The sequence below is a fragment of the Juglans regia genome, chromosome 8 (assembly GCF_001411555.2).
Source record: "Juglans regia cultivar Chandler chromosome 8, Walnut 2.0, whole genome shotgun sequence".
Taxonomy (NCBI): Eukaryota; Viridiplantae; Streptophyta; class Magnoliopsida; order Fagales; family Juglandaceae; genus Juglans; species Juglans regia.
The window spans coordinates 16,333,754-16,349,863 of record NC_049908.1 but is presented as its reverse complement, the minus strand read 5'-3'; positions in this window follow the sequence as shown (position 1 = coordinate 16,349,863).

Genomic DNA, 16,110 nt, shown 5'->3' with positions numbered 1-16,110 from the left:
AAATTGCATACACATTAAGTTTTGCAGAAAAATATGAATGGAATGACTGGGGGAGACTGAAGCCAAGAAATGGTTAAAACAATCAAAATGAAACAGCCAGAACTCGAAAGGTTGGGTGGGCTAAAAAGCCTCACCCGCTCTAAAAATACCTCTCCATCCCCCACACTTTGAACTGATCCAAGCGGGGGAAGGAGCTTTATGTTAAGATATAAAATAAATAATAAAATCTAACTCTTCCCATCAACTTACCTTTTGGGACAAGTGATTTTACATGGTATCAGAGTAGAGATTTTGAGTTTGAATCCTGATTTTACACTCTACTCCATTTAATTAAATATTTCATATGTTGGACCACTGATTGAGGGAGAGTCTGGCCTATATGTGAGGGAGAGTGTTAAGATATAAAATAAATAATAAAATCTACCTCTTCCTATCAGTTTAAGCTTTTGGGACAAGTAATTTTACACTTCCCACCCTCCCTTTGCTTATAGTTTTAGTATTTATTGTGTTATTTTTCTTTCAATAGCAAAAAAGTCGAGACTTGCTTGCCTGCGTTTGGATGCTCATAGTGTACATGTGTTTCACTATAGTACTCTCCAGACATTAATTTACGAGACATGCCAAGATTCGTCGTCATTCAACCCACTTGTGAGACTCATGCGTCTATGTGGTGTGTGAGTCCCATGCCTTGCTACAATTTCACTACGCTAATGACTACAAGGATAGCACTCAGATTCTTTGGCCTCAAAAGTTTTTAGATGTGCCCCACTTTCAATTCCAATTATATCGATATAATCACTGGTGTCCCTTGGATGCCTCTAAAGCCTTGATGTTTTCGTCTCTAGTTAACCTATTGCTTTCATGCTCACTTAAATAAAAAAATGGAATAGTAAAAATAGGGATTTTTGGGGATATGTGCCAAAACATTCTATCGTAATGTTTTTCATCTATTTGCGGCCTACAACTAATTGATACACTTGTTGGATTACATCAAATTGCCTTTGGGAGGTACCATGTTGACTTAGTTTGGGAATATGTTCCAAAACGAATGGTTTATCACTATAATAGGGCTTTTGTATGGGTTATCCCACCACCTCGTCTTGTACCTTTATTTATTTATTTTTAATTCATCATTCATTCAAAAATCAAAGCAAGAAATGCAACCACTTGAGCTATCAAACCCGATTTCTAAGATCATTGCGTTTTAGCATAACCCCAAGATCAGTAGGGGTGATTTATTTTTGTCGGCCCCGCACCCTACCCTGGCCCTACATCTTCCCCAATTCCATTGAGGCTCGGTTAGGGTATAAGAAATGTTTTATCCCATCTCATTTTATCGTTACAATTTTTTTAAATTCTCATATAAAATATAATAAATAATTCAACTTTTTCAAATCTCAAAATAATAATAATATTAACAAATAATATTTTAATAATATTTTATTCAACTTTCATATCAACTTATCTCATTTCAACTCATTATCTAAACGACACATTTTTAAGATTTGAAAAAATTGAATTGTTTATTATATTTTATGTAGAAATTTAGAGAAGTTGTAATAATGAAATAAGATGAGATGAAATACTTTCACTATCCAATCAGGGCTTAACTGACAAGTAAGTTGGGTGGCCCATTGGACCATAGGTTCATATAGCTAATTTGTAACTTTTTAAAGCCTATTTCAAACTAAACTATTATAAGTTAATCTAAATAAAGTTTCAAGCCAAACTATTACGAATCAATCTAAATAAATTTTATAATACACTGTTACAAATTAATCTAATAAAGTCTCAAACTAAAATATTACATATTAATCTATTTCAAATTTCAAATTAAAACTAATATAAATAATTTTAAAAAATCAGTAATAATAAAACAACTATACCACAACTTCCAAATGTTCAAACTAAAAAAAAAACATATAAGAATCTGAATTAACAAACGAATTTCATTCAATGTGTCAATGGCCGTTTAATGAAATCAGCTAGAGTTAAAAGAAAATTTCTTTAACCAATATTAAAAAATTAGAAATAGTTAATCACAAGCATTTACCACTTTCATCATCCACATAGCTCTCCACAAAGTTTGTTGCATCCCGAATCTCATTTTGCTTGATTTAATACAATTTTAAGTAAAAATCAAAGTTTCAGCAGTATTTAGAGACAATGAACTACTGAATTAGCCTAATATGCATCCTTTATTGTTAAAGGCAAACTTTGAGGCTACGGTGGAAATATGGATGATCAACATGCTACAGTCTACCTCTCTAAGAATAGGATACTTAATAGAGTTTATCTTCTACCAATTTAAAATATCGAAATTTTTTAAAAATCAACAATGCTCAATAACAAGTACATATTCAAATTTTTTAAAAATCAACAATGCTCAATAACAAGTACATATTCAATTCTGACAGGCTACCCAGATTCTTCTTCTTCGTTTGGACTTAGTCAAACCTCAAACCCTGCGACTTCTTTTTATTTAGGTCCTGTTTGGTTGTTAGACTCAGTTGAGATCAACTAAGTTCAGTTTAATTTTAAGTTGAGTCTAACATTCAAACACCCAACTCTCAAATTAATAAACTCATCTCAACTCAAAATCTCTTTACACGTGAGACCCAAAACCTTTTTCCGTTGGACCCAAAACCTCTTTCAATTCAATACTTATTTACACGCGGGATCCACAATCTTTTTCAACTTCTTATAAATGTATCTAAACATATCTTAATATCCAAACAAATTTAAATTCATCTTAAGTGGACCCCACAAAACTCATTCCACCATCTTAATTCACTACTATTTATAAAAAACTCAATTCAACTAAACTCAACATTCAAACACAACCCTTACGTTAAATAGAATGACTAGAGGTGACAGTATATGATGGCACCTCAAGATCACAGACATTACCCTCATGGATCGAAATATACATGTCATACAATCGATAGGGTGTCCTTAACTCTTTCTACCAGTTGATCTGCCCATTCCTTTGCATTGGTATTATCCAGCCCAATTACTATTCCTTCAACTTTGTAGCCCAGGCCATGCACAATAGCAATATATATATATATATATATATATATATATATATATATATATATATATATATTTATATATGTTGATCATACTCATGTCTTCCCAATATTTCTCGTATTTGAATCTCATATTCAACGTCATGAGACGTAAAGTGGGATGAACACTAACACATACTGTCCAATTGTTCCTTGATGAAAGAAACTTGTTTGCAATATTTTTGGTGTCACGTACGTATAAAGAATTGGAAATGGTTAATGTAACGCCCTGAAAAGACTCAAGATTTCAACAAAGACCTAAACATATTCCCAATCTTCAAATCCGGGTGGCCCTATGGTCTGCTCCCACTCACATCTTCATCATGAAAGTAACAAATATATTGCATATCCTCATCCCCAATGGCATCAAAAGCTAGTTTTAAAAATTTTCAGCCGTTTCTAATATTAGAACAGTGGAGTTCCATCTTATAGGAATATCAAAACACAACATCTTCTTGCTCCCAAGCTTTTAATTCTCAACAAAAGCTTGGACTAGTTCTCGAATCTAGCTAGTGAAGGCTTCAGAAATCTCATTGCATTTCTAACTTTTGTAACCAACTCATGAACATCTATTAAACAGTCAATTACAATAAGATTATAACTAATTAATATGTTCACAACATCGCACATATAGGAATTCACTTCCAGACATGGTCTTATTCTCCTCGATCCTTTTTGAAATACTCAATTGTGGTGTCTTAGAAGGGGCATTATCTACTATAATTGTCAACACCCGCTCCAAATCCCACTCTAATTTTCTGGGCTCCGCTACCTTCCCAACTGCTTCCTTAATTATTTTTTTGTTTAGTTTCCAATCATGATCAAATAGTCGGTAAGACAAATATAGTTCAGATTTTGACACTTCAACAAGTTCTCCAGCTTGTCCTTTCATGGACCATATATACATCTTAAGGAGATCTTTCACAATGTTGTGATGCGATTGTATGTTAAAATTTATGTTTCAAATTTCCTGGAGTGGCCTTTGAAACCTTCACCCTTCACAAATCTAAATGGTAGCTCCTCGGTAATAGTCATATGAGCTAAAGATACCATCAACCTCTCTGACCAAACTTCACAAACCCCTTTAATGTACTAATTAGCCCATATGCTGTCCTTTGAAACCCAACCTCAAGTCTACTTTGATTTTGGCTAAGTGGGGACGTCTTAGAAAATGCTTTTTGCCTTGGCCTTCTAAGCCGAACTTCATGTAGGAGGTGCCATGACTTTTATGGTGACAATCATACATGATACCACAATAGTTTCGTTTGATTTTTTAAGTCATTGAGGTCATAATCCTCCAATTTGGTAAAATAGTCTCACACTATTAATGCATTGCTTTTCTTGATTGGTTCGGGAGGGTTGATGTGTTTGGCATTTGGTTTGGACTAGGGTAGTTGTAGTGCTAGGTTAACACTATTGTTTGGAGGATTTGGAGTTGTGACTTGGCATGATTGCGAGGCACGATCACCAATATTAGTATAATAAGTATCATCCGTTTCTATTGAGTGACATGCTAATTACATTAGGACTTTAATATGAAATCTTAAATTAGATTAGGATTTCTAATTAGGTGTATAACTGGTCTTGTTCAGTTCGATTTTTGACATATTTTAGAACTAAATTGATACATATTGCTTTTAAAAATTTAAAAACTGATACCAAACTAATTCATAACTGAAATCGAAATTTTCAATTTGTTTTTATTCCAGTCCCGTTTGATTTTTCCAGTTTAGTAGTGACAAAGTTCTACCACATATATCGGCTTTTGGGTTTTCACCAATAAGTTACCCACCAATAATAAGGCCTGTGATAAAGGGAAAGAATTAGTAGGAGTAATTCCTTGACTTAATGCATGCCATGCACCCGAGATAAAATCACAAACTCCTATAAATGAGTACTACTGTCTGCATATTTAAAGACATACACGCACATATAATATACATGACTATGACTCAATAAATCTCCAAACCAAAGACCAGAAAGAAAAGCAAACCAAAAGTCTAGTTCGGTTCATATAAAAAATATATATAATACAATATAAATATATATAATTAGCATATAATATATATAATATAATATAAAAAATACTTATATATAATATAAAAAGATATATATATATATATATATATATCAATGGGTCTGGTTTGGCTCAAACCAGTGTTCTAAATATCAAATTGCGGCTGGTTTCAAATTGATTTTGATTATTATGAACCAGAACCGAACCGAACCTGTTTCAAACTAGATCGAACATACCAGTTTGGTCAATTTTACTGATTCACTATTTTTTTAAAACCCAATTTCTTATTGAAACTCTAAAGAAGACTACGGTTTTAATATGAAACCCTAAATCAAACACGTCAACATATACAATCAAACCCACCAATTCCAAATCTAACAACAAAATCTATCCAACAAGATTAAATCAACACAAGGACCCAGTTAGGTCTTGACCAATCTCACATAAACCAATCTTTAATCGCAATCCAAGATTGTCCATACTCCAATCCGACATAATTCAACACAAATTTAAACCTATTTGGAAGGAAGCTTACTTCAAAGCGACAAATATTAGATAAGCATGATCACCAACTAATAATCCCACTATTGCAAAGCCACCCTCCAGCCAGAACAAGAGAAGAGAGACATTAGAAAGAGTCGACAATAGAGATATTGATAGAGAGACGAGAGAGAGAAGGGTACTTGTAGTCTGGTTATGGTTGAGAAAGGTGGATGAACGTCGTCAGTGTCGATATTAGGCTACCAATGACGATAGACAAGGGGTTGAGAGAGAGACCGCATGGGTGAGAGTGCAATTGAGGGAGCAATTAAGCAGATAGTTGAGAGAGGGGGAGGGGTTGAGGTCAAGAGAGAGAGAGAGTGAGGGAATTGAGAAGGATTTGGATTTTTTTTTTTTCTAATCAAGCTTCATATATATATATATATATTAAATAGTTACAAGATACAAGAGTCTAAAGGGTGGGAGGCCCCAACAATCATCCTCCAACCAGATAATACAACACGAGAAAAAGAAAAAAATTGAGATATGAAGCCTATGGCTCTTACCCATTTCCCACAAAGGGAAGCTACCTAAAGAGATTTTTTTGTAGTTCGATAAATGGATTGCGACACTACTACGACTAAAAGTCACAGTGGATTGTGTTGTGTTGCACTTTGCTAGTCTAGTTTGGTTGAAAGAGATGTCCACTTCCTTTTCCTTATGATCTTTGGTTAGGATAAGTGGTAACATAAGAAAATAGCATATGGTACATGGTCCGATACGTCAGCAAACAACCGTTAGTGGTTGTGAAGGCGCGTGGGAATCATGCACCATTGCTGGTAAGAAGAATTTTGTTGGATCTGCAAGATCCAAGGCTGCTAATCCTATTTCTACCTCACATGGTGGCATGACAAGCACCATGATGCAGCGGTGCGTGGATCTCACACGCGGCAATGGCTGCGTGTGTGACTTATGTGCTACTCGAATGGAAGCGGTTTTTCCAAAAGCCAACAAATCGGCAGCTAGGGAGTCTTGTGGGGCCAAGCGTGACGGTTGAAGGTGGCTGAAAATTAGTAGATCGGCCCATCTGTGTGCTATTTTAGAAAAACAAAGGAAAGGACATGACAAAAGCTGAGGACAGCATCAAAAAGTACTGAAGGGAAGCACAGGAGGAGGAGCAGAAGCTCCCACCCCCCTCTGGATGGTGGAGGGAGGATCTTAGGAGATTGGTTTGGGAGAACTTTTCGTAAGGGAGAGAGAGAGAGAGAGGATTGTTTGTTTGTTGGAAGGATTTGGAACTTGTTTATCCTAAACAGTTTTAGAACATCATAATCTTAACTCCAAAATCACGTGATTTCATAGATATCTAATTATATACAACTAATCCACTCGTCTACTAAGAAATATATAAATAATCTACCCCACTACCTACTAATACCAAGCAAATCGTTCGCCCAATACCTTGCAAGAGCAGGCAGATGTGTCAAAGGAGGACTCTCCCAACACCAATACCAAAGAGAGAAGCACATGCTTTTTGTAAATATTTAAGAGTTCTGCTAGAGCAACCGAAAAAATGTCCCGAATTAGGCTACCGAACAATGTATTTCACTTTTTTTATTTTATTTTATTTATTTTTCATGTATTTTTTTAATCATCATAAACATTTTTAAAAAAATAATAAAATTCACAACATCATTAAAAAACACTTTCTTAATCACAAAATTAAAAAAAAAAAAGTTCATTCGGAACACTTTTTGGGTTCCGAATTCGAGAACCAAAACATTTCTCAATATTTAATAACAATCACAACAAAAACTCATCACATCATAAGATTAGTTCACCAATCCCAAAAAAAATTGAAATTTTAAATACATATGGGGCAATGACATAGGATGAAACTATCTTAAAATTATAATATAGCAAAAAGAAACTACATACAATCAATAGGTCAAACTACCAAAGAGCATAATAGATGTGTGAAATCCACTTACATATATCTTCCACATAATAAATGGCATGAGTTATCTCTTGAGTGATAATAAGTTCAACAGTCCTACCTGACAATTATTATCACTAGTATTAGATGGCATTGAGCCCTTATCATTATTTGTGATATGGTACCTCTCTCCCTAAGTTTTAGCATTTGGCACCACTGGTGGGATCATCATTGTGAGATTTGGGATCTCAAGTATACTATAATGGGCCTGTTTATCCTAGTCGGATTTTTTCCAGTCTGGTCCGGAACCCGAATAACCTGGTTCAGGTTACTAGTCCCGGTCCGGAATAAATCTGGGTTGGTACCCACATAAAAAAACCTGGTTACACCTTGTCCAGATATCAGGTTTTAAAGCCATAACCTGTTTTTTTTTTTTTAACCTAGTATGGGGGTTACAATAATAAGTAACTAATGACATATTCTAAAAAGTGACTAAATAGTAAGTAACAATATTAATATTTATTCTATTTTTCCATCCTTTAACTTTTTACTAGCCAAAGGCTTGTGGCTTGGTTGACATAAGCCTAGCCTCCAAAATGGAGGTATGGAGTTTGAAAGCTCCTCCTCCAAATTTAAAAAAAAAAAAAAAAAAAAACCTTTTTACTAGGATTATTGATCTTTCGGACCGTAGGTTAGCTACATTAATTTTACTGTATACCAAATGCAGTCAGAGGAGTTCTATCAGGATTATTGACCTTTCCGACCATAAATTTGTCATGTCCGACTTTACTCTAGATATGGCTAGAAGAGTCTAGTCAGGATTCTTCACCATTCCAACTATAGGTTTATTTTCAACATATTTCATTCATGCATTCATGCCAAGATAGTTTTTGAAATGTTTCTCACATTATTACTAAAACATGTTCACCGACTAAAACAGTTGAGTCAATTTATCTTGAAAGCTCATTTACGCCATAAGAGACAAATTACAAACTGTGATTGCTATGATGTGTCGCAATCCTCATTTTCTTTCCAGATTTTCAACCTCATGTTTGCTTGTAGGTTTAACTCATTTTTTACTTAAAATCCTTATAAATCTTAAGAATTATTATTTATTCCCTTATGTTTATTTTTTCCCTTAAACTTTTATTATTTGCAATTTGTGCCCTATACTTTACATTTTTTAAGCCTAATTCTAGTACCCTCAAACTATAAATTTAATTAGCATAGTAGACTTCATTTCATACACAAAATATTCATCTTAATGCTTTATACCACTAACTTAAAATTTAACCCTAATATTTATGCATAACCCGAACCCCTATCCCTTTGATTTTATCAAATCATCATCAATCTTTGATCGCATGTTCAAGGTTTTGACCTGACTCTAATGGCATGTTTGGGTAACACCAAACATTCTCAAAATTTCTCATAGCTTCATTTCCAAACATCATTCAAATACAAAATATTTCTCTATTTCAAATTCTAAATTTTTCATCTAATTGTTATTCAAGAACAAAAATCAATACAACTTTTACAAAATTTAAAACAAAATAATATTTAAAAGCTATATTCAAATAACTTTTTAACTTTATCTATTCACTTTCACATACTCCAATACAATACTTATTTAAAAAAAATATATTTATTCAAAATCTTCTCTCTCATGTTCTTAAATCCAATAAAATATCTTTTTTCAAACAATTTTACTACTATTCATAAAATTTTGAGATACTTTAAGCATCCAAACATGTCATAAACATTATGATCTACTCGGTACACATTAACAACATCATATAAAGCCTACATGAACAAAAACCTAGATGCTCTTTTTTTTTTTTTTCCTATTATTCCATCAATATCCAACATAAACGTCAACAAATTTATAGAATTAGTTATCTAAACACTAGATAGACACTACTGTAATCTTGAGAACTAGTTTACTACCATTGAATAGGAACTAGTTTGATTGAAGTTTAAATGTTGTAAAAGCCCACTAGAAATTTAATGGTAGAATTTCTATAGGCTTTAGGATCCTTCATGAATTGACCAATTGTGTAGGTTTTAATTTGTCAACATAGTCAGTGTTACCTACCACTCATTATGGTGTCAGAATGCGATTTTATTTATTTGAAATAGTTACAAGTGTCAGAATGCAACATGTTTTAGGATATATTACTTATGGTACATAGTATTGTTGAAAAAAAAAAATTATCCACTGCAAATATTGCATATTGCTATATGCATGCTATATGCATTGCATCCTTAATTGTCATGAACGGGGACAGGTAATCTTGTATTACATGTTCTGATGTGTCAAGTTCTGTCAAATCCCAAACGAAATTTGGAGGTGTCACAAGTGTACTTTGTGTTGAAGGAAGTTGAAGGAAGCTTGAGGGAATGATGGGAGGTGACTTCGACCAGTAGCTGAGGGGCTTGAGGGATGGAAATGAAGATGAATTGAGGTTGGTTCGGAAAGTGTAGGAAGAGGCGACAGGATGTGGTGACAATACAAGATCATGTCAATACATTGCACTAGTGGGATCGATGCACTTAGCAAGGCAGGCCAGTGTGAGGCGTGTTCATGTGGAGGTGCCCTATATATCCTTTTTCTTGTGCTGCCAAATGGTAGCTGATGTGCTGCCAAGTGGCAGCACCACAATATATATATATATTTTTTTATCTTGTTTACATGTTCTAATTAAGATCAACTCATCTTTATTTTTGTTTAAGTCGATTCCTGTTTGAAGATATGATTTTCCTAATTTGTTTTCTCTCTCGGTTTTCTCTTACATTCTTGTTTACACCTACGCAATTTCCATTTAAATATTTTCTCGATGTAAAATTCTATATACCATACGACCATCTTATTTTTATCCCACTATGATAAGGTGGTATTGCCCATCAATCTTTATATTTATTATTCTTTAACAATATAAAATATCATCCAATAGTAATAAATGTGTCACATCTTACGTAGTTGGATGATTACCCTTTGCACCTCCACTCACATACATAACATGCTTTGTTTTGATTGAGATTCACCCCTGTGCAATTTTTTTTAGGAATAACCCCTATGGTCCCAAAACTTGAGATTTGTTCCCTTTGTTACTAGTTTGATCTATCTTATTGAAGCGCAATGCAAAGTACAGTCCCTATTTGGGGACTGTAATGCAAGCGTAAGTAATTTTATCTTTAAATTTTTAAAAATTACAAAACTATCCCTCCTAAAATGATGATTTTTCTCATTTAATAAAGGGTCTGCACATACAATCTCTAAGTGGAGACTGCAAATAGAATGTTTCCTTATTTAATATAAAAACGTGGCAATCTTAAGGAGTACTGCTTTGGAGAAAAACATATTTATTTTTAAAACAATTTAAATTAAAAAGGTAAAATTAAAATTAAAAAATGAAAAAGAAGACAGGGGGAGGGGTAGGGGTGATAAACGGTCCGGTCGGACCGACCGTTTCGGTCCAGACCGGACTGGACCGAGACTTAGACCGGTCCGGTCCGGTCCACATTTTAGAGGACCGAAAACATTCGGTCCGATCCACGGTCCAGGGTTTTTTCGGACCGAAACGGACCGAATGAAAAATAAAATAAAATAAAATAAAAATATTTTATATATATTTTATATATAATAATTGTACAATTAACAATATAAATTTTTAAATATATTATTAATACTTGCTAATATTATATAAATTAACAATATTTTATATATATCTTCATCTAACCTATCACTATTAACAATATGAAATTTTAAATATGCTATTAACACTTGTTAATATTCTATAAATTAATAAATATATAATATTAATTAGTTAATTATATAGTAATTATATAAATTAATAATATAATTTTCATCTAATTTATTATCATTGACCATAAAAAATATTTTTTTATTGAGTTTGGTACATAATCCATATTAATAAGTCACTTTATTTAATTTAGTATTTTAAATAAATTTTTTTATTAATTATTTAAAAAAATTAAAAATTAAAAAATAAAAATAAAAGGTCGGACCGACCGGACTGGACTGGACCGATAACTTATTCGGTCCGAAAAAATGATGGACTGAAAATATTCGACGATGCGGACCAGACCATTTGCAGCCCTAGGGAGGGGCCAATTCCGGCACATGGGGACATGGGGTGGACAACTTGTAGGGTTAGAGCAAAAATATGAAATTTGAAATCGATTTCGATTCCGCTTTGGCTCCAACTCCAACTCCAGCAAAATAGAGTCTGAATTGGATTTATTTTTTAATTTTTCAGCTAGAGTTGAAGGTGTAAAAATATGGGGACATGGGGTGGACAGCTTCAACTCCAACTCTAGCTCTGAATGCGAATCCAACTTCAATATTGTACATATGGTATAAAAATATGCATTTATCTATATATTTATCATATATAGTAGTATAGTTTTTTTTTTCATATAACTAGAATTTATATCGTTAAATTCAATAATATACTAATATAAGCTAATTATTATAAAATAGTATACTTATACTATAATATAAATAAACTAATGATAGTTTAGTATATGTAAGCATCATAGTATATATTACTACCATACATAATCAAGCATGAAATAAGTTAAACACGAGTTTTTAAATAAGTCTAGTACAATAAGTTAATAACACATATACTAACTTACTTGAATATAATAACATGTAATTAGATACTAGAAAGTCTAGTATATAATTAAGTTATAAATAAGTTAGACATTAGTATAATAATATGTAACACTAATGTATAATAACATGTAATTAGACACTAGAAATATATAAGTCTATTGCAGAAATAAGTTATAAATAAATTAGACACTAGTATAATATGATAACATGTAATATACTATAATATAATAACATGTAATTAATTTGACACTAAAAATAATATGTAATACTATTAAGTATGATAACATGTAATTAGACACTATAGTATAAATCTAGTATAAAAATAAGTTAGATATTAGTATATAAATAAATTACTAGTGAATGATTTAGTACTTTTAGTTTTTAATTTCTTAGAAAAATTAAAATTCGAAAGCCCCAAAAAAAGGTTTTTTTTTTTTTTTGAAATGAACTAAATGTGAAGCTAAAAAAAGTTCAAATCCGACTCCGCTCTGACAAGTCGAAATTGGACTGGAGCCTACACAAATAGGAGTCGGAGTCAGAGTTTGGATTTGAACTCCGATAAAATTGGGGCCAGAATCAGATTTAGGAGAATTCGACTTCAACTAAGTTGATGCTCACCCCTTGTGGCTTGGACCTCTCAGCCCCCCACCTGTCAAAACTTTTTAAATTTTTTCTCTATTTCTTATTTTACAGTTTTAAAATAAAAAATTTTATTTTAAAATTTTAATATATTTCTAAATTTTAAAAAACAATCTTCTGTGAGTACATAGATGCACACTACAATAAAAAATCTTGCTGGAAATGACTTTTTTCCACCACCTTAATTCGTAGCGGACTCCTCAGAGATAACTGATAACAAAAATTAGAAGTATCCGCAATGCAAATTTGTCCAAAATACTATTATTTGCGGCATATGGTGGTCGTAGGAAATATTTAGAATTTTTGTGGGAAATGTGTCGCACCCGAGTGGAGCTTGATTACCATAAAAGTTTGTTGCAGTTTATGATGTCACTAGAAATGACTATTTGAGGCAGTCAATATGGTGGGAAATGCTTTTTTCCTGCATGGGAAGTTCACCAATAAACATTTTTTCTTGCATGCTTACCTTACCGGAAAAAGTATTTATTGAAAACATTTCGCGGGTCTTAGTTATTTTCTGCATGTTAATTTCGTACTTCATGCTAAATACTGACTAATAATATTGCCCGAAATAACTATTTCTGGCGATATTATATGGCAAATCTCAAGTTTTGTTATAATATTTTTTTTTATAGAAGAGAACGATACTCTAATTTTATTCATTATCCTCGCTTATGGTGGATGAATATCGTAGTAACAAATAGGATATTTGGGATTTACGAATATTCAATAAAACCATCTCAGGTATCAAAACCAATTAAATAAAATAACCTATACAATAAACTAAACAACCAATGCAAACTAACAAGGAAATGAGTACAAAGAAAACGATAGCAAAGAAACCGCTCTCTCTGGATGAGTTCCCTCCTCCTTTGTGTAGCTTTCCTCACTGACCCTCACTAAAACTGACTCTAAAAAAACCCTAACCCTACCACCTACCTTTCAAACATCCAAAATCTAAGCTTCACCTACCTGAACTTTTAAACTTTTCACTTTCAACATACTTGCACACCTACCCCACCTAATTACCCCATAACCATGAAAGAACCAATTCCAAACATTGCCTGCCTCATCACACAAACGGAAGCCTTATCCTTGGATGACATAATCCTTATACCAGCAACAAAAGCAGCTGAAGACATAACAAATCACACATTGGTGAGAAAGCTTATCTCCTCAAAACCTCTAAACAAGTACACTTTCCACACCACCAGCAAAGCAATATGGAGGTTTATCTCCGGTCTTTGGATAGAGGATGTTGAACAAAATGCCTTCCTCTTCACTTTTCCTTCCTTGCAAGACAAAAACAAAATCTTCAATCAAAGACCATGGAGCTTCAAAGGGTATCACATGTTACTAAAGGAATGGCAACCAATTTGCCATTAGAACTGATGGTGATATGAACCCGAGGGAAGGAATCCCTTGAACCCACAGTCAATTTGAAAACTCTCCAAGAAAGCTAAAATCAAGTCAATGGATGGAGAACCTAGACCCGATGAGAACTCGTTTCAAGAACCTAGATTATATTAAAATCTAGATGGCCTAAGAAAATGCTAAAAAAATTGGGTAACTGCTGGGCAATTTCTTGGAATTCGACCACTTTGCCATTTCGGTTAAAAGATTTCTCAGAATTAGGATTGAAGTTGATACATAAAAACCTCTCTCATAAGGTTTCTCCCTTCCAAGAATTAATAAAAAACCGGCAATAGTCTCCTTTAAATACGAATGAATCTAGGAGTTTTGCTACTTGTGTGGTCATCTTGGACATGTACACTAGGTATGCACCCAAGTTCATGGGAGAAATGTTGACTTCCAGTATGGGTTAGGCCTACGGGCGGAAGGACAAGATCAAAAGAGACCAGCCAGGACTGAAGAACCAGTGACTAAAGCTCCCTCCCCGGAACTACAAGCTCCCATCATACCTTTACCACCATTCAAAATTAAGGAGCCAACAAGTAGTATCAGTATTTCGGTGAACAACCAACCAGTCATCAAGCAATTTCAACATCAGCTGGGTTTTAAAGGAAAAGGCAAACAAACTTTGGAAAACAAAGGAGAAGCAACAAAAAACTCAAAAATCCACCAGAGAACAATTGTCAAGGGTAACAGTAGCGCTTTTTCTAAGTTTGGCACTGTTCTTCTTCTTCCTCCGAACCAACAACACAGTGAACTGGAAAACCATGCAAAATCTCATCCTCGACACGTGGAGCCATCCCAGACCAGCAGACAGGATTTTCAAAAGGAATTAAGGAATGTTGCAAAAGTCATATGCAAACTTAGTCCCCCTTAACTATAAGCCAATCTGTCACCCTATAGTCCGGTCATCTCAAATTACCTTTCCCAGGTGAATTCATAAATTTTTCTAACCATGTGGCCTCATCTGATTCACAAATAGAACCCACATATACAATTAACCCGCTGGCAAATATAATAAAAAGCAACCCAGTCTTTATTCCAACCAATTGACTTTCTGAACCAAAGCAATTACCCAAAACCTTCGATGTTTTAGTAGGTAATTACTCAGTTTCAAAATACACAAAGTGATATGAACCAACAGGAATGAAATCCCTTAAACCCACAATCAATTTGAAAACTGACCCAAGAAAACCAAAATCAAGTCAATGGATAGAGGATCTAGACCTGTTGAGAACTCATCTAAAAAATCTAGATTATATTAAAATCTAAACCTGTTGAAGAACCTATCTCAAGTAATGTTTTGAATACCGTACCGGACACCGTACCGGTCAAGGCACTGAAACGAAATATTTTGGTATCGATACCGTTTCGGCATAGCGTTTCGGGATAACATTTCGGGATAGTCGATATATAAATAAATTATATATAAAAATTATATTTCAAAATAATAGTCGATATATAAATAAATTATATATAAATACATATATATATAAATTATAAATAGTCTAGTCTAAATTGGGGGTTAAAAAATAAGCTTGTAGTTTGAAAAAAAAAAACACTGGCTGAAATATCGGCCGGTACAGGCCGAAATTGAGGCCGGTACGTCCGGTATTTTGGCCGGTACTAAACAGATATAGTACCTGTATCGGCCGGACGGCCGGTATGGTACAAAATTCATAACACTGATCACAAGAATCCAAATTATAAGGAGGAACGCCACAAATGTTGTGATTTACCTTTGATAAGTTCAAAAGTTCAATCAAGAACAAGAAGAGTAAACTCAATTCACAATGAAAATTCATCAAATTTCATAAACTAATTAAAATGAGGCTACAAATAGTATTTAAAACAAAACCTAGTTCAAACTACAGTACCGCAGCTATAGTAACTCGGCTACAGTACTTCTTGA